The sequence below is a fragment of the Felis catus genome, chromosome C1 (genome assembly GCF_018350175.1).
Source record: "Felis catus isolate Fca126 chromosome C1, F.catus_Fca126_mat1.0, whole genome shotgun sequence".
Lineage (NCBI taxonomy): Eukaryota > Metazoa > Chordata > Mammalia > Carnivora > Felidae > Felis > Felis catus.
This window is the reverse complement of record NC_058375.1, coordinates 137,484,770-137,506,143: the sequence shown is the minus strand read 5'-3', so window position 1 is coordinate 137,506,143 and position 21,374 is coordinate 137,484,770. Positions and strand designations below refer to the sequence as shown.

At 35.5% G+C, this 21,374-nt stretch overlaps 1 long non-coding RNA gene across 3 annotated transcripts in view; it reads left to right on the top strand.

The window, feature by feature from the left end:
- LOC109502680 overlaps positions 1-21,374 on the top strand; it is a 799,154-nt gene that overhangs the window by 378,395 nt on the left and 399,385 nt on the right. For all 3 annotated transcript variants that reach the window (XR_006583187.1, XR_006583188.1, XR_006583186.1), the window contains exon 7: positions 10,604-10,694. This is a non-coding gene — a long non-coding RNA (uncharacterized LOC109502680). The remainder of the gene's footprint in view (positions 1-10,603; positions 10,695-21,374) is intronic.

Sequence of the window (21,374 nt, the reverse complement as noted above, 5' to 3'; positions counted from 1 at the left end):
ACCAATATTTGACTTACTGAATAGATACAATTTCTGTTTGTATAAAATAATGGGGGAATTTAATAAAATATCCCAGCTGAGGACTATGGATTTAGATCACACACAGACCATTAAATTAGAAAACACAAATCTGGCTGGCTCAGTGGGTTGAGCATCAAGCTTCGGCTCAGGTCATGATCTCATGGTTCGTGAGTTCGAGCTCCTCATTGGGCTCACAGCTATCGGTGCAGATCCCACTTAGGATCCTCTGTACCTCCCTATTGATTCCCTATATATGGCATATACTAATTTTTCAATGGAATGCTTAATTTAGCTCAGTTCTATGATTTGGAGAAAATAACCATTTGCAAATACCAACTTAAGTACATGTATAAATTACTCAAGAACTTAATTTAGCTCAGTTCTATGATTTGGAGAAAATAACCATTTGGAAATACCAGCTTAAGTAATATATAAATTAGTCAAGAACTGGAATGGAAAAATTTGAGTATGTTCATTCCATTGAGCTTGTATATCTGCTCCCCCACCCATGCTCCTCTCTCAAAAATGAATATTTACTAAAAACAAAACAAAACAAAAAACAGAAAGAAAATCCAGATTTGAATATTAGTTCCACTTTCTTATCTATGAAACAGGAAGGATACTTCCTAACTTATAAAGACAGTATATTGATTTAAAACTTGAAGGATAGGGGTGCCTGGGTGGCTCAGTTGGTTAAGCATCTGACTTCGGCTCAGGTCATAATCTCACGATTTGTGAGTTCAAGCCCCACATCAGGCTCTGTGCTAACAGCTCAGAGCCTGGAGCCTGCTTCAGATTCTGTGTCTCCCTCTCTCTCTGCCCTCTCCTCTCGTACTCTGTCTCTGTCTCTCAAAAATTAATAAACATTAAAGCATTTTTTAAATGTGATGGATAAGTATGCATATGTTTATGTACACACTTATGACAACTGGCAATTGTTATAAACATACATCAGGTCATATTGATTTTAATTGAGCTGAGTAATCAAGGTAATTGTAAAAAAAATACTTCCTTTTCTTAGGTAGAACAAGTCTTACCTAATTTAATGTTTCCCTGGCTTCTTTGACTTTGGCCTATGCTTCCCAGTTAGATTTAAATTGGGCTAAGTAATCACATTTCTAGTTATATATTTTCTCAGAGTCAGAACTTACAGAGCATCCCCGGATCCAGCAATAGAAAAAAAACACACATTAGTGCCAGAAAACATTTGTGTTACATAAATCTTTTTAAATGTTTTTGTATAAAATGGTTACACAAAATAAATAAGTGGACCATGGAATTATTTTAGAATGTATATATTTATGATTTAAGAGCATTTCACTTTTCCTTGGTCAAGATACTATTTTCACTAGTTGCTCATCAACCAGGATGGTAGTTCTCAAACAGAGATTTTTTTTTTCCTCTGGGGGATGTTGGTAATGTCTGGAGAGGCATTTTTAATTTTTATAACTGGTGCATGGAGGGGTATCACTATCATGTAGTGGGTACAAATCAGCGATTCTATTAAACATATCATAATACATAAGACAGTCCCTACAATAAAAATTGTCTGGTTCCAAATGTCAACGGTGCTGCTCTTTAGAAACCACTTCTATCAGGTTTCTTCTATCATACAGACATGAAGTTTCTCATTTCAGAACTAGTAGAAGACTGATTTAGAGATGATAGAATGTATTTGAACACGTTTTCAGTCATACACAGGTAACAGGTTTCAGGAGGAAGTCACACACAAATTATCCTTGCCTACAGACAATGAGCACGCAGTATGAGAAGTTCAAGCCTTCTAATTTGTACACGTGGGAGTGTAATATTTTATAACTTTATTATTCCTGGTAGAGAAGGAACTTCATACACCTGTTGATAGATAATTTTCTGCAATCAATTAAAAACAGTTCTCTTTGATTATCCATAAGTAGGTTTCACTTTATAATACATATTTTTATTTGAAAGATTGTAGAAAATATTTTCTAAACTGAGCCTTGACTCTCATCATTATAATAAGTGAAAACTAGAGAAGATCAAGAAATCCATCTACTTCTTCATTTTATAGCTGAGAAAATTGGGAAACGACGAGGCTGAGCAACTTTCCCAGGGTTATAAAGTTTGTTGCACATGGTGTCAGGACCATATTTCCAGTCCAGTCAATTAATTGCCAATATTTTCATTTTAATGCTGTCATTCATCATATATGCATTTAAGTTCATTGCCTATTTTTCAAAGAACTGTCTTGGGTCTCTCCTGCCTCCCTGTCACAACTCATCCTTACATTTATTTTTGTCTGACAGTTTTTTCTCCTGGTTTCTTTTAGGTCAGTGAAGCCAACATTACAAAACCTTTAATTTGATACCTTACCCTAAAGCCTTTCCATGGACTTTTATACCAAACCAGACTCCCCTAGATTTAAGAGGTGTGGAAAAGCTAGATTAAGGTGTCTCAGGATAGCTACTCTTCTATTTAGTCAGATTGTGAAATGGCCTGTGCTGCAGAGTTCGCCCATCACTAGAGGAAAAAGCTCTTCTCATTTGTACCGGTTTAACTTACAGGGATTTTAGTGATCCACGAAACAAGTGAAATTTAAGATACACATCTTAAGCCCAGTTTGTAAAGGCTTGCGCTTTCAATAACAAAACTCACAGTGACAGTGATGTATGGTTTTCTTTATGAGACCTGAAAACTGATGGATATGTGATCTTATAAATGCTTAGACAAACTAATGCACATAATTATATTTTCCATTTGAAGTCTATTGCTAGGCATTCTAATACAATATCATTAGTTGAAATGGCCACGATGATACAGCTTGGGCAGTTTGTCACGGTAATTACAGGGTGATTATTTTTGACTGGAATAAAGATTTCAGTTTTAGTATGGTGGAAAGCATCATCACAAATTACAGTCTTGGAAAATAATAATAAAAACTTTAAGATTTTAATGCATTCTGCAGCATTATTCCAAAATAATTTCTCATTAAGGAAAATGTCCATAAATTGGATAAATAAATTATTTTTAAAGTGATTAAAATATGGCTTTGCCAAAAGGATCCCACTTATCTCATTAATGGTTCCTATGTATAAAAATGTCGACATTAGATAAAATTTGAATGTGGTAAATAAGGCTTATGTCATAATTAACAACCTTTGAAGAAAGGATTTTTTTTTAAGCAGACACAAAAGTACGGCATTTATCTTCACTATTTTCAGAATGGTTGATTAAAGTAGACAGTGTCCTAACATCTATATTGAAAACTATATTAATCAATTGATTAATCATGCAACATTAATCAAAAGCCTCCCTAAGTGTTTTAGTATCTGAGCAGCTCTTAGTATTTTCTATCAGATCCCTTTTAAGGTGTCCATTAAAAAGATTAAATTTGGGTGGTAAATACTGAGGGGTTGTGGAACTTGAGGCTTCTCACTGGAAGGTCACAGACACCGCTCATTAGTGCTACTTTTAATGGGATAAGAAGCAAAAGTTTTGAATATGTGACTAAATCAATTAATCAGTCCCGCAGTTGACTCATTGCAGTAAGCAGTTTAATATTTGCCGAATTGGCACCAGGGCCATCTGGGTGATTTGTCCTCAGTGGGTTGGCTTAAACCAAAGAACACTTTTTACTTAAGAGTTTAAATTGAATGGCAAAAAAAAAAAAAAAAAAAAAAAAAAAAAAAAAAAAAAAAAAATGAAGCCGCAACTGCTATTCAATATGTTGGTTTGTACAGACTAGTTAAAAGTCAGCCTTTATTATTAAGAATGTATTCAAATGATCTAGGGTGCCCTGTACAATGAGTGTAAAACGTCCTATTACTGGAGTGGATGGTTCAAAATCAAATGAATTATTTCAGTGTTTAGTGAGATTCGATTGAACTTCATAGTACACTCTCAAGCTTACTAATCAGCTGTAAATTTCAACATTGGTGATTTATAATTGGTTTAGTTCTTAGATTTCTAAACTCTTTTACACATAATATTAGTGAAGCAAATTTGTGCAATAAATATGGAGAATGTCAGCATCAAAAACAAACAAAATTAGTATAGTTTAGATAAAGACAAATGTAATAACTATTGGGCAATAAATAAAATTATTTATCATATTTTCAGAAGTCACAGCTCTATTATCTTTTGTGTCTCATATCTTTCTAATTTTAAAAAGCAACACTTTTCAATATATCTGTTTATTTTGATCATTTTCCCATATAAGAAATGGTAGGTTCTGCAAACTGTGTTGATCTTACAATCCTTTTCGTTTACTTGACAGAGATTTTCTTTCTACTACTGAATAAGTGATCATAACGACATTCAATGAAATTAAATCTTGTCAATTTTTTCTGGATAGTTTTGCCAGCTTTTCAGACAGAATCCAAACCTATAGACATTTAAAAGCATGGTATGGCCCATCTGTTCATCCCTGCTGTTGCTTGAGGAAAGATTCTGTAGTCGAGACAGTTCCCAGAGTTTGTGCAAAGGACTTTATGATTTGGGCAATCTCTAGCTATTGCTGTTTTTCAACAAAATGATTAGGTGGTAGTTTTAAAATTTGCAAATATGTCCTGAAGCTTCAGCAATAGAAACACATATCTAGATAACTAAATTTAATATATGTTGAATATCTTCAGCTTCAAAAGATGCTTGTTTTCTTCTCTGCCAGTTGCTCAGAGTGAAAACAGATATTTTGTTATATATGCTGCCCTGCTGCTGGTGCTCATCTGCAAAAGGATGACGATTGGGAGATAGAGAGGCATGCTTCATCTTTGCGCTTCTCTTTTGCATAAAGTTACCTAAAGAAAGGCAGCTACTTTTTAAAAGACAGTTACCTTCATGATGTATTATGTAATGACACAAATTCTAAAGAAATAACTTTAGGTTTTTATTTAGCATTTAGTACTACAGAAAAGGAATTTAGATAATGCATTTTACCTCCCAAAGTTGATTTCTTACCCTTCTTAGTTCTTTGTTTTCAGCAGAATAGTGCTTAAAAGAGAGTTACAGAATAAATCTAATTATGATAAGGCATTATAAAAAATTGGTTTCTGTTAGCATGCACAATCTACATTATAATTCCAAGTGTGCATTTTGGTATGAAGTATCTGAATAATATTCTTAGTTGATTACTACTTAGAGCTATTCAGGTACACACCAAATGCTCTAAATCTTTATTTTGTTCTTTGTTATCAAATAATTACATGAAAAAGAAACATGTCTAAAAATAATCAGAAATAGATTTGGTTATGTCTCCATGTATATATTGTTTCATATTTGAGTTATATTTTCATTTTGCTATTGACGTGAAGCTTGGTTGCCTTCAGCGGGGAAGGAAATATAATCTGCATAATTCCCATTAGTTCTTCATTGGGTAAATGCATTTTGATATTCTATAGTAGGTTGGTTTGTGGCTAATCATTTTTGTACTTAGCAGCAGGTGTTACTTCTATATTGAAAAACTAGTGCACGTTTTAGAAATTATGGGTATAATTTGGCCATAAAACACCTAAGTTTCAGGATCCATCATTTCATTAAATAAGTTCACTGGAAACAAGAAAAGCAATTAGTTGCTAATAAGATCATTGTTTCATTACCTGGGTTAACTTTTATACTATTCAGAAAGCATTTTAGAGAGAGATTCGTTTTTGGTGGTGTTCTTATGGTGTAATAGGACTACCTGACATCAAATATTCTGACGGAGCCTGATTTCCCAAATGTTGCCTTGGGGCAGCTTTTTAGGGAGGGCACAATTTTGAACACAAGAAAGTATTATATGTTGGTAACATTTTGGTTTATGGATTTTAGCTAAGATTTATATTTTAAACATTCTTACAAGAATATCCATTTAAAAGTAGATGACTCTAGGGGTATCTGGGTGGCTCAGTCAGTTGAGCATCAGATTTCAGCTCAGGTCACGACCTCACAGCTTGTGAGTTTGAGCCCCACCTCAGGCTCTGTGCTGACAGCTCAGAGCCTGGAGCCTGCTTCAGATCCTGTGTCTCCCTCTCTCTCTGCCCCTTCCCTGCTCATGCTGTCTCTGTCTCTTAAAAATAAAATAAACATTAAAAAAAAATTGAAAAAAAGGTAGATGTCTCTAGTTTTCAACGTGATAACCCCTTAAGAGAATTCAAAATTATGTAATTCTGTGACTGCAGGCATAAACTATTGGCGATTGTGAGTGAAAACCCTTTTGTTCTTTATACCACTCCTCAGACCTTTAGGAGGAGGACCTAGGAAAATTACAGAACCACTTCCGTGACCTCATTTTTTTTTTAATTTTTTTTAACGTTTATTTATTTTTGAGACAGAGAGAGACAGAGCATGAATGGGGGAAGGTCAGAGAGAGAGGGAGACACAGAATCCGAAACAGGCTCCAGGCTCTGAGCGGTCAGCACAGAGCCCGACGCGGGGCTCGAACTCACGGACCGCGAGATCGTGACCTGAGCTGAAGTCGGACGCTTAACCGACTGAGCCACCTAGGCGCCCCTGGTGACCTTATTTTTAAGAGAAGTGATATGACAGATGTATCTGCCTCACTGTTTTCTGAGGATCACATGAGGTACAGGAATTAATATCATTTTGAAAACTGTCAGTTATCAAAGAAATGTAAATTTGTATTATTATGTTTAATTATTACTGATTGTGTTATCATGCTATCCATGAGGGCCTTTATGTATTGTTTAGAGCACTACTCCCTCAGCTGAAGGCTCTGTTCCTGGAGTCCTGTTGCCTTATTTCTTCACAACTTTCCTCTTCAACTTATTGTGTGGATTTGCTCAAGTGACCCAAATTCTCTGTACCTCATTTTACTCATTTGTAAATAGATAATAATATCTAGATTATAAGGTTACTGGTAGGACTAAATGAGTTAATACAAAGAGAGCTCTGAGAACATAAGACCAAAAAATGCTGAATCACTGTTTTTGTTGTTGCTGCTGTTACCAGGATCTTGTGTTCTGGCCATAATGAAGTTACCACATTCCTTTCCATTCAAATTTCTTGTGCTATAGGCTTGAGTCACGACAGAAGGAGAACTGTGAAAAGAAGCTCCCCAAATGTGTTTTTAAAATGTAGTTTTTTGGGGGTGCCTGGGTGGCTCAGTCGGTTAAGCAGCCGACTTTGGCTGAGGTCATGATCTCGCGGTCCGTGGGTTCGAGCCTCGCATTGGGCTCTGGGCTGACAGCTCAGAGCCTGGAGCCTGTTTCAGATTCTGTGTCTTCCTCTCTCTCTGCCCCTCCCCTGCTCATGTTCTGTCTCTTTCTGTCTCAAAAATAAAGAAAAACATTAAAAAAATTTTTTTAAAAAGTAGTTCTTATATTTCTCCATAGTAGTTAACTCCTATTTCTGTACTAGTGGCCTCAAAAGACAAAAGGAAATATGAAGTGAAATTTATCCTGACTGTTCCAGATAATACAGAATTTTCCCTCCAAACATTCAGCCAATGGATTTATTCCTGGGCAATAACTTACTATATAATAAGGACAGTTCCAAACATGTGGCTCCTATCTATAAATGAAAGTGAAGTGAACTTGGTCTATGAAAGATTTGTTTTGATTATAGTCAAAACCATACTTATATAGACAAAGTGGTGGAACAAGAAACCTGGAATTTGGTTAAGTGGTAATTCTTGTTTTTTTTTTTTAAGTTTATTTATTCATTTATTTTGAAAGAGAGAGGGAGAGGGAGGAGCAGAGAGAGAGGGAGAGAGGGAGAATCCCAAGCTCCACACTGCCAGAACAGAACATGAAGCAGGGCTTGAACTCACAAACTATAAGATCATGACTGAGCCAAAATCAAGAGTTGGACACTTAACTAACTGAGCCACCTAGCCACCCCTAATGGGTAACTCTGATTGAATGTAGTCATCTCAGTAGCTATTGATCTCTAGTCTTTCCATAGGTAGAGCAGAATTGCCTGATTTTCTACTGAGGTAGAGAATCCACCAGTCTAGTTTACTATAGACACCCATGGAATTTATCCTCCCACTACTTAATTCTGCTAACATTCTCTGACCAAACACATGCCCTTTTCTTTTCACTGTGTTTTTTATGTTCTCTTCATCCAAATGTCACAGTGATCTGAAATTTCTTGAAGGCTGAAAGTCAGGAATAATGGAACAATTTCTTATGTTAAAGATGTGTTTTCTTCTAAACCAATTTCCTTTTCCTAAGAATTTGTACATTCCATGTACCCCGACCTGGAGAGGGCTGATAGTTCTCTAGGAGTCATTTAAGTTTATAAATATATATCACATTTCAGGGGCACCTGGCTGGCTCAGTCGATAGAGCGTATGACTCTTGACCTTGGTCATGAGTTCAAGCCCCATGTTGGTCATAGAGCTTACTTCAAAAATAAATAAAGACATAGATGCTTACGTACATTTTTACATAAATTCCCTTTGATTCACTGTAGCATTGTTTAAGAAAATCATATCTCAGCTTTCTACTGAAAAATAAGCCTAACTTGTAATCCAGTTCTATACAAGGGAACATCTTCTCTTAAACTTATATTTAGTTTTATGGGGTGCCTGGCTGGCTCAGTCACTAGAGCATGCAACTCTTGACCTCAGGGTTGTGAGTTCAAGCCCCACATTGGATATAGAGATTACTTAAAAATAAAATCTTAAAAAAAGTATTTAGTTTTATTCTTGATAGTTCCCCAAATCTCAGGGAACACTGAGAACAATGAACAATGGTAATTGATTAAAAGGATTATGGATACAAGTAAATAAGACAAGAAAGTAAATAGCTATGAGCTAATTCTATATTTTTCAACATTTAAGAAGAAAAAAACTCCTCTTTCTGGTGACTTGTAAGCTGCTTTCATTGAATCAAGGGTGAAGAGGAAAGAAGAAATTCTAAAATATTGATCATAGGGGCGCCTGGGTGGCGCAATCGGTTAAGCGTTGGACTTCAGCCAGGTCACCATCTCGCGGTCTGTGAGTTCGAGCCCCGCGTCAGGCTCTGGGCTGATGGCTCAGAGCCTGGAGCCTGTTTCGGATTCTGTGTCTCCCTCTCTCTCTGCCCCTCCCCCGTTCATGCTCTGTCTCTCTCTGTCCCAAAAATAAATGTTGAAAAAAAATTTAAAAAAAATATTAATCATATAATTAGACTGCAATATTTAGTTATTAGACTTTTTATCTATTAAGATTGAGAAACAAAAAGGTTTAGAAGACTATAGTAATAATAGCATAGGTTTACTTATTTATTCTAAATTCTGAAATATTTAAAAATATTTCTAAATGCTCTTTGTTGAGTTTGTAAACTCACATCAAATTTCAGATACTTGCAAACATTTGTAAAATATCTCTGAGAAATCTCTCCCCTCAGCTTGCAGAAAAGACCATTTATTTTAATTTTACTTTTTTTAGCACAAAAATACCACCAGTTGTAAAAAGATATTTGCTTCTTCTTAGAACACAAAAATGTTTATTGAAACAAAAATAAGATAATTTTTAAAAACAGGAATAAAATTCATGTTCTCAATGACTGCAAGTATAATTCAATTTTTAAATTATTTTTATTCTGTGAACATTTTTTATTACCAACATATTACAGAAAAGTTACTAATTGTCATTGTTTGGTTGTGTGTTTCACATAAAAGTATCTTATTTAATTTCTGTAACAACCCTATTGATAGGAAGCAATATCTTCATTTTACAGAGAATTATAGGTAGTAATTTAATTAACCATGTACATATCATCTGATTTCACAATCCTTGCTTTTGTCTCAACCCTTATTCTATATTACAAAATAAACAAATGAATACACAGTGCTCTGAAAATTTCAGTTTCCTTAGAATACTTGTTAGTTTTATTGCAACTTTTTACTGAGTGGAATTCCATTTGTGACTGTTTCTTCTTTTTCTACAAATTGTGTCACTTTGTCTTTAAATACACTCAATACATTCCGATTTACCCATTAAAAGTCACATACATTACTTTTAAAGACAAAATTCATGTGTATGCTTAAGCCTAAGAGAAAATCTAAGGAAATATATATGTTAGTAAGTCATTTTATTATGTCAGATGTTTTGGTTATTAGGATTTTTAAAAATCCATATACTCTGCCTGCTCCATTTTTAGGTACAATTACAAATTAAATTTTATTTCTGTGTACTTTGATAGATACATTAAAGTGTCTTTCTTCCTGGATTTTTTTTGTATGAATAATGATGAATACAAACCACAAACTAAATGAGATTATTATAACTAAATTAGGTGTATAAAACATCCAATGGTAAACCTTAATTTCTCTTACCAACATGCTTTTACTACTACCTTGGTGAACTTGTTTTTAATCAGAGCATATCAATGACATTTGCAAAGAAGTACCATTATTTTAACTGGAGCCATGAGCCTACCTACAGTAATGGCATCCTGTCCATTTCTGATCCCAAACTCAATCTATTAAACCCTTGAAAGTTTGCTTGTTAATTATTGCCAAGTAAAATTTTCATTTGCTCCGAAATTGCATGGTGAATATAGTTATTACAATTAAGTTTATATTAGAAATTGGCACTAGAGGGAGCTAAGTAATTGTATCATTTACGTGTTTAGGGGAAATTGAACATTCATTTAAAAACTTGTATTTTTTTTTTCAGAACCTGCTGATTTTACAAATATGGCAGCTATGCCTCAGCAAATTATAAGCAATAATGAATTAGTTAATTTTCTTCAGTGAAAACTGCTATGGTAAGATTATTAAATTACTGTATTTCTACTTAGTGAAAGTAGCTACCAGTCAGTAAATTAGGATTTCTAGGACTCTTTGGGGAAAGGGATTATTACTATTATCCATGTTTATCATTATTTTGGCCCTAACAGAATTAAAATGCTCATAGTACCATGTTAAAATACAATATTTTGTTCCCAAATTTATGGTTTGATAAGAAAATGGCTTTATTGAATAGGATCTCAGTGTTTTTTCTCAGATGAGAAAACAATTTTACTCTTATGGTACAGTCTAGGAATTTAGTTGGTTCGATTACTTTGAAAGGCTGGTTCTGTTTAGGAACAGCGTTCTTCCCCAACGAGCACAGCCTATGGTGAGTTGGTAACATTGTGCCATTTCCTGCTTTTATACTTATCTCCACAATTCATAAAAGTCTGTTTAGGTGTGCAGAGGTAAAAGCTGCAGGATGCTTTTATTTACATGAACTAAAGAGCTAAAAAAACAAATATTTAATCCCATGTATTTTCACGTTGACTCCCTGAAAACACATTTGAAAACAGCTTGTATTAAGTCAATATTGTGGGGAGAAAATGGGACGTTTTATCCTCCCCGTCACATTGCTTAGGTGGTCACGGCCAAAAAGGCACACATTTTACACATCCTTATGTGAGTTTGTCCTCTTACAGACAATGCATATGGGAATTTGTTCTTTTTTTCACAGGTCTTATGAAGGAAAAATATGGTTTAGATGTTAAAAAAAAAAAAAGGTTTCGTTCACATACCATTCTACTTTGAAAATACAATGATGTTGAAAATAGTGATGTAAAACTCCTGATTTTTTTTTTTATGGTGAAATCCTTTTAGCTAATCTTTTATTATAGATTTGAATTGATACACCAGTGTGCAAAGTGAAGTTTCTAGCTTTTTTTCTAGTGGATCAAATGACGAAACCCTCTGCCTTTAACTACCTCTGCACAGGTTTAGCTTTAATATAAACGTGAATTTTAGAGAAAATAAATGTAAAAAGTAGAAAAAAATTATAGCTGGGCTATACATTATGTGATAAACCACAACTTTGATTTCTTTCTGTTTGCTTCACTTATTTCCTTTATGAAAATGAAGCATTGCTTAACTTTATGTTTTATTTTTATGATTTGAATTATTAGCGTATTATCTATCTCAAAGGAATATCATAATTGAGGTTAGCCTTATAAGAGAGGTTAGCAAGTAGCATTTTAAAGACAGGATTTTGGGGGCACCTGGTGGCTTAGTCAGTTGAGCATCTGATTCTTGATTTCAGCTCAGGTCATAAACTCAGGGTTGTGAAGTTGACTCCTGAGTCAGGCTCCATGCTGAACGTGGAGCCTGCCTGGGATTCTCTTTCTCCATTTCTCTCTCTGCCGTTCCCCTGGTTGTGCTCTCTCACTCTCTCTCTCAAAAAACAAAAAAAAAACAAAACAAAACAAAAACAGTATTTTGGAGAAGAAAGAAGGCTTGTATATGGGATACCTAGGACATCTTTTAGATCTCTAAATTAGTGTTTAAAAAACTGTAATGTACATGCTGATCGCCTGAGGCTTCTTAAAATGAAGATTCCGTTTCAGAAGATCTGGGTTCTTCATTTTTAACGAGTTCCCTGTTATTATCTGTGGACCACACTCAGAATAGCAATAGTCTTCACTTTCCTTAATCCTGATACGTGTTGCTCTGGCTTGAAATGAGAATTTAGAGCAAAGGAAAGTTGGAATCTAGAACCAAATGATGGCCCTGATACAGCAAACCTGAGATGCCAATTATAGTTGCTCTTGCCCTTTGTGAGCATGTTAGATGTGCGACACTGACAACATACAAGAACAGTGAGTGTGCAGGCACAGGGCCATCTGCAAACCATTTACACTGTGTAGCTGTAAAATTCCTTTGATTCCACAATCTGTAGAAGATCCCATAATGTTATCTTTTAAGAATTTCAATAACTTTAAAATCCTTCTTATGAGTAGATAAATCCATTTCAAACGGAGGTGTGGGAGATCTCGGGAAGCAGTCTGGAGTAGCAAACAGAACTGTTTGCTTTGGAAACAGATTCATCTGGATTCATATTCCAGCTCTGCCACTCATTAGCTATGTAGTTTTAACAATTTTATTTAGCATTATTTCTTATTGGTAAAATGGAGCCACATACCTACTTTCTAGGTTTGTTATTTTCTTAAATTTTATAATTTCTGATTTCTTGGCTTTGATCGTTGAACATCTAGAGTGTTTTATTCAGTATCAGGAATTTAGCATCAGGAAATGCTCTCGTGTGTAAAGGCCATCAGTACTACAACCATTATCAGCAAAATAGGATGTTGGGCCACCAGTAGTGGAGTGTAGATGGAATGCCTAATTTATGAGATGGAACGATGAGGGAGGAAGGTAGAAAGGAAGATTGGATCAGGTAAGGCAAGGTCTCAGAACTATGCTAGGGATTTGGCATTTATTCTGTAAGGAATGATAAACCATTAGAAGACTGTGAATTGAGGAGTGGTGGGAACAAATAGTATTTCTTTTTTTATTGGAGAATGCTTTAGATGGGGATCAGGTTAAGGTATTTCTTCTGTAATCCAGGTTAAGAGAGTGTAGGGATATGAGTCAAAATACTGGAAATAAAGAGATATATTTATTTAATAATTATTTGGGAGTCAAATACATAAGGATTTGTAGCCTTGAGTTAGGATGCTTAAAGTCATTAAAACCCCTAACTCAACAGACTTCAGGAAATTTACTATTTCACAAAATGAGAAATGCCACAGAGAGTGATGTTAGCTTTTCTGTGGATTCTTTTGATACAATTTACAGATTGCTGCACATCCAGACAATCTCCAGAGACAGAATAAGGATTATCTCTTCCTTGTGTCTCTTTTCTAAAGTAAGAGGACTTTTCCTAGAAACTCCCAGCCAATTTTCCTAGGTCTTGCCTAGTGTTGTTTACCAAGCATAGTCATAAACCAATCTGGCAAGGGGAAGAGACAACTAGGAATGACTGAGACTATAAGAACTCTCTTCCTAATATGGGGAATAGAGGTGGCTTTTCCTGTAGTACAAGACTATTTGCAGAAGAGTGGATTGCTCTGTTAGGAAGGCTATGTTTGAAGGTGTAGTGGGGGAGTGTGTGTGTGTGTGTGTGTGTGTGTGTGTGTGTGTGTGTGTGTGTGTCTGCTTTTGAAAGAGCAAAGTTACACTTACTAATAATTGATTATTTGTAAATAAATATTTAATGTCTCTCTCTAGAGTATACTATTAATATCATGAGATCTGGGATATACACACACACACACACACACATATATATACACACACATACATACTTATATATATATACACACACACACATATATATATATGTATATGTATATATATATATTTTAATTCATTATTGTATCCCTATCACCTTGAATAGTATCAGACACACTGGTGATTTTCAAGAAGATATTTTCTGGTAAACTACTTTTGAAAGTCATATGGCATTCTTATATATACCTAATAGATTTATCTACCCTCTAGTAACATTTCTCTAACCCACTAAACTCTAGTCACACCAAGCTTTATATACTCCTTTAGTCAAGCCCACAATTTTCCAGAACTGAGCAAGTGTTCTTCTCAAGCCTAGTTTCTCCTTTAGTTTTCTGTTTATATATTACCTCCTCAGAGAGTCCTTTTCTGGTTATCTTGTCTGAATTATTTTCCCACCATGAATTTTTTGTTATTTTATTTCAGCATCTTGGATATTGTCCTCAAATACTAATTTTAATAACTTTTAAATAGAAATAGTATATGTAGGTCTAGATATCTATGGCTTTTCAATATCTAGTTTCAATTTTTTGTACCAGTATACCTAGGCATGGGACAGGTTTGTACTCTATCAATATTTGCTGTATGAACAATCATGGCTGAGGTCCTTGTTTCCATTATAGGTTGACTAGGGGAATCCTCTTAACTAATCTAGAAATTTTAGAAAAAGTGGTTTTTTTTCTCCCAATGGAGAATAATTAATTTGAATAGTTGTACAGTGTGATATTGGAGGAGAATTAAGGATGACTCCTAAAGTTTTAAAATTTAGAGTCTGTCAGGCACCTGGGTAACTCATTCAGTAGGGTCCGACTCTTGATTTCGGCTCAGATCATGATCTTTCAGTTCATGGGATCAAGCCCTGTGTCAGGCTCCACAGTAATAGTGTCGGACTTGCTTGGGATTCTCTCTTCGTGTCTCTGTCCCTCCCCCGCTCACACTTTGTTTCTCTCCACCAAAATAAATAAATAAACATTAAAAAATAAAAATAAAAATGTAAGTCTGTACCACAGGGGAGAGAAAATGATAATAGAAGTAGCAATATGGAAAATATAATCTATCCTGTTATATAATCATCTGCTTTTCAAAATATTTTACATGTATTTTATATATTTTTATATGCTTTATATATATTTTAGATTATTTGAGTAAAACTAGGTAATGTGCTTTTCCACCCAAAGTATCTTCTCAGTATTATACTATATTTAGTATTTATTTATTTATTTATTTAGCTACTTGAGTTTCCCAAAATTTTAATTCTATAAGCTTCATGAGGAGTTACCATAACATATGTTTTAAGTTATGTTGAAAAGAAGTAGAGAATCTTAGATCTTGAATTTGGTGGTATTGTAATGAGAATGTACAGGTGTTAAAGAGTGATTTTCAAGAGGCTAAAAAAGCATGACTTGTGCAAATATAGAAATAACATGTAGCAAAGACTTTATTCAACCCATTATTTCAGGTAGTAACCAGTAAAATGTTGAAACCAGTTCAAAAACTATTTGAGATTTGCAGATTATATATAAAGCTAGCTAATGTCTTCAAGGGAATTATACTTTTGGAGTTTTCTGTTCTACCAGGTAGCAATTATTTGCAACTCTTCTGAATAACAATCTACAAATTAATTCTACCCCTGTGGAATTATAAAATAGGCAATCAACAGAAAATCAAGCTCGGGGTGCCTGCGTGGCTCAGTCAGTTAAGCATCTGACTTCAGCTCAGGTAATGATCTCACGGTCCATGGGTTCAAGCCCTGTGTTGGGCTGTGTGCTGACAGCTCAGAGCCTGGAGCTGGCTTCTGATTCTGTGCCTCCCTCTCTGTCTGCCTCTCTCTCTCTCTCTCTCTCTCTCTCTCTCTCTCTCTCTCTCTCTCTCTCTCTTTCTCTCTCTCTCTCTCATTCAAAAATAAAAAAAAAAGAAAGAAAAAGAAAACGAAGCTCAGTATTGAATTTTTGAGCACCAAAAGAGCACATCGTGTGTGTGTGTGTGTGTGTGTGTGTGTGTGTGTGTGTGTGAGAGAGAGAGAGAGAGAGAGAGAGAGAGAGAGAGAGAGAGAGAAAGAAAGATGACAATAATGATTGTTTGCTGCTAACACTACCACCAAACCACTATAGTATGTCCTGCAATTTAGATCTTTGAAAGTTAATCTATTTCTATAACTTAAAAAAATAAGGTAGCCAGACATAATTGACCAAAGCAATTTTTAAAACTTTTGGTGCCAGATGAAATGTGTCTATAGATTCAAACCCTAGGTAACATACATAATGTAAATTTTTCCAAAATAAATCTGAGTGTTTATGAAGAAGTGTCGTCAAATCTATCTAGAGGCTCCAGGAACATATCCTGACTTAGTTTTCCTTTAGGATCAAAAAAAATTCAAAACTAGAATCACCTACATTAAAACACTATTGCTGACCCAGTGCCCCTTCTGTTGTTATTTCATTCACTGCACTTCATGCAGCTGAACTAGATTGTATCCTTAATGAGAGATTGGTGACACTCTAACAGGGCTACTCAGCATCTATATCATGTAACATATGTCTAGAATAATAGGTGATATTTAGCAAGTTCTTATTGGCAGAGCGACACAATTCTGATACAACATATATCATTTAATCCATACAATGAGAACTTTGAAGTAAACAGTATTTTACAGATAAAATCCAAAGTTCATAGAGATTGAATAACTGGCAGAAGCTCTTATAACCATTAAATGAGGTGGCAATATCTATCCCAATCTAATTGAAACTGCGGTCCTGTCTTCAACCATATTTCTTTTATCCTTAAGATAATTGTTTTCTATGGATACTTTTCCTTCAGGGACCTCTAAGTATCAGTCGGCTATTTTCTCAGCAGCTATATGATTTTTCAATAGGAATTCAGTAATAATAATAACAATATTAATATAGCTTCTACTTATTAAGTATTGTTTGTCATCTAATAGTTTTATCTCATGTAATTTTTAACAATAGTTCCCTGTGGTAAGCATTATTATTCTAACCTTATGCTTTGGGAAATTGAAATTCAGAGAAGCATCCAGAATTGCCCACTACATGGCCAGATCTGTCTGACTCCTCTGCCCACATTTACCTCTGTCATGAGAACTGCCCTGCTGAATATTTAAGAATATCCATTTCTTTTTTTTTTAATTTTTAAATGCTTATTTATTTTTGAGAGAGAGAGAGAGAGAGAGACAGAGTGTGAGTAGGGAAGGGGCAGAGAGAGAGGGAGACACAGAATCTGAAGTAGGCTTCAGGCTCCGAGCTGTCAGCACAGAGCCCAATGTGGGGCTTGAACTCACGAACCGTGAGTTCATGGCCTGAGCCAAAGTCGTACACTTAACTAACTGAGCTTCCCAGGTACCCCAAGAACATCCATTTCCAAGGTAAACTTCTAGGATGAATTTCAAAAGACTCCCTTTCCCTAGATCCCGGAAGCATTCTTTAATTTTTGTCCCTGTCCTTGGGATGGGACTTAGGGGATTCTTGCTGATTTCTTGACAGTATTCCTGCTCCCCTTATTAAAGTCATCTTCATGGCTGCCTGTTTGGCCAAACCACGTTTGTAGACATGGATGGTACTCTTGATATAATACAGGGACTAATGTTCTGTCTAACTTTTCCCTATTAGTCTTCTTGTGCTATTGTTTATAGTTATTTTATAGCTCCAATTGAAACAATCATTACTCCTATATCTCCTGCTATTAAGAAGAACATCTTCTAATGTTGGGTCAGAAAACATTTTTATGTGGGCACTTGGGTGGCTCAGTTGGTTAAGTGCCTGACTCTTGGTTTAGGCTCAGGTCATGATCTCACGGTTTGTGAGTTGGAGCCCCATGTTGAGCACCATGCTGATAGTGTGGACCCTGGTTAGGATTCTCTCTCTCCCTCTCTTGCTGCCCTTCCCATGCTACCTGTCTGTCTGTCTGTCTCTCAAAATAAATACATAAACTTAAAAATATAAAAAAAAGAAAACATTTTAATTTGCACCAAAATATGTTATTCAAAAGTCTGTCTCAGAAGGGTGGTTACATGGATACAGGTGGTACAACAAATACTACCAAGTGTTAAAGGATCTGTATGTTAAATAATCTGTATGAGTCCACACTGCTAAAATATTTCAACTTTCTGTGTAAATACTTTCATAATAAAAAGCCTGGGGAAAAAATATCTACCTCCTATGAAGTCGCAGCTAATTTGTTTTGTGTTGCCATCCTCTCTCTGATAGACTAGATGTCCATGAGAGCAAGAATCTTTGTCTCTTCTGCTCAGAGATGTGTCCCAATGCCTAAAACAGCAGAGGACATATAGTAGCCCCTTAAAAATATTTCCTTAGTGAAAGAGTTTTAAAACTACAGCAAAGACTTATTGTTGCTTGTGGTAAGATGATTTTTTTTTAAAGCTTTGTTCTGGAACACTGCATACTGTGATAAATCCTCAGGGTGGGGCAGGAGGGGAGAGTAAGGAGTATTAAAAATGTCAAGATCCTTCAAACAGATCTCCTTTCTCTGCTCAAACAGGAATCTGAGACTCAGTCTTAAAATTTATTATTTTTTTTCCCTTCTGGGTTTCCCATAGGAAGAGTTTACAAAACAGAACCAATTGGGTCCTACCCATCCATAGACAACCAGTGAGTTCAGAAACCTTCACACTCCCCTACCATGTAGGAGAAATCCTCCATACCAGGAGGAACCCCAGGAATATTTGGGTTTCCAGTGAGAATGCAAATCTAAGAAAGATAGCTAACTTTTTTTTCCTCCAAGAAATTATCTCATCCTCAGAGGTAGTAATGTTCCAACATCAGGAAGATTCAGCCTGTAAGTTGGGGATGACTTCTGGAGAATGTGTGACAGGGCAACTGCTCTTCTGGCTCCTCTAAGCCACGTTTCTGACAACCAGCAGAGAGAGAGATAAGAGGTCACAGAAGCCACTTTTGTTCCAGAAGCTGCAAATACATGGGAAGAGAATTCTCGCATAGACATGTGGGAGGGGTAGCAGTATAAGTCTGCCTCTCCTCAATGTTAGTTTCTTCAGTCATGTCAGCAATATTCCCAGAAGTGTATGTAGGTGGGGCTCCCTCTGGTACCTTCAATATCACTATTGGTGTCTATGTTGTCTCTTGACTAGACCACAGGCTAGACTCATTTTTAAATATATTATGGTGGAAATTTCCAAACACAAAAACAGAAGGATTGGCATTAAATAAAAACATCTCATGGAGAAAAATTATTAACCATATAGGCTACTGTGTTAAAGCTATATAACCTCCATTTTATTAAAAATTAAATAAAACCAGTCACCTATTCTTATCTCTCTCTTCTGAAAAACTTGTGCCATACTTCTATTTTTGCACTCATTTAATTATTTTCCTTTAATCTACATGGTCATGACCTTCTGCTTTAAGCACTGGAATCTGTCCTTAGAACATAACCAATTTCATTTCTTCAAATACATGCTATCTCCTACCATATAATCTTTTTTTTTTTTTAATTTTTTTTCAACGTTTATTTGTTTTTTTTGGGACAGAGAGAGACAGAGCATGAACGGGGGAGGGGCAGAGAGAGAGGGAGACACAGAATTGGAAACAGGCTCCAGGCTCTGAGCCATCAGCCCAGAGCCTGACGCGGGGCTGGAACTCACGGACCGCGAGATCGTGACCTGGCTGAAGTCGGACGCTCAACCGACTGCGCCACCCAGGCGCCCCATCTCCTACCATATAATCTAAACCACAGTCTGCATTTCAGGCTCTTAAACAAGCAAACAAGATTTTCTTCCTCATCTAGATTGAGATCCTTACTACCTAATGAACACATATCCATGAACACATTCATTTCCATTTCTTCTCAGACTTTCAGTTATGTCATTTCTCCAACATGAAAGTTTCTTCCTTTCCCACCTTACAAGTCTGTATTCAAACAGCCCTACAAAACCTGATTTCACTTCCATCTTGTCCAAGCAGACATTCCTGATCATAACTGACCTGCTCCAGATTCCTAAGCACTTATCTATGCTAAATGTGGTGGTATGTCATGCTATAGCTTATATTTGTTCTGATGTTTTGATATGTAATCAGTTTGTATTTTCTGTAGGAGCATCAAGTTAATGAGATCAGGATACATGTCTTCTAAAGCTCCTACATCTGTGAGTTCTAATTTTGGTTGCTCATCACTCACATGAAATCTTTATATAGAAAAAAAGAAAAAAAAAACTTCTAGATACACTATGTCAGATATATTCAGATATATAGAACCTGAGAAGGTTTATATTTCATAGTCCTCCAGGTAATTCATGTATACCTATTTCAGTGTTGATTCATAAACCAACATTTGAGATCTCTTGTTGCAGAGAATAATGGTTAGATTGAGCATATTTAAGAAAAAATCTAATCCAGACAAATTAATTTGCTAACTTCATAGGATTTGTGGTCAATCATTAGGCATCTTTATAAGGTTACTTGAAAGTTCATAAAAAAAATAAAGCTAATTTTTCAAACTAGTGCAAAACATTCAAAATTCATTTCTATTATAATTACAATATTTACAATAATTACAATATATATAATTACAATTATAATTGATGATATCTCAAAATAAGCCAAACATGAAACAGTCATTTTAAGTATTTCTATTTAATGTGTCTTGAGTGGAAATCCATAGAAGACCCTGTCATTAATTTATCACATAGAATTTGAACACCATCTCTAATTTAGCTCTAAAACTGAATATGTGTATTATGGTTTTGTTCTGTTTGCTATAATCTTGCTATCTAGCAGAATGCTATCTAAAGCATTACTGTATATAAATATGTATCTTTAACATAGAAAGAGAAGGAAAAACAGTTTCTGTCCCTTTGCTCATGACAAATTTCAATAGGATAGTGACATTGCAAGATTATTTGATCACTATAACCAGTGGATAGGATCAGCATATTCCAAAGAGCCACCCAGTTCCATGCTGCCCTCTTCTTTTTCTTCCTTCCTTCGTGCAGCTGGTTAGGTAAATTGAGCAAGGAACTCTTGTTTGTGTCGTGGGACAATAAGTAAGTCATGACCATCGGACATTGGCCAGGCTAATAATAAAATGAAAATACCTCTATTATTTTGCTATAATTTTTTTTTATTTTTTTATTTTTTATTTATTTATTTTTTTTTTTGTTTTTGGGACAGAGAGAGACAGAGCATGAACGGGGGAGGGGCAGAGAGAGAGGGAGACACAGAATTGGAAACAGGCTCCAGGCTCCGAGCCATCAGCCCAGAGCCTGACGCGGGGCTCGAACTCACGGACCGCGAGATCGTGACCTGGCTGAAGTCGGACGCTTAACCGACTGCGCCACCCAGGCGCCCCAACTATGATTTTTTTTAAAGTATATAGCCCTGACA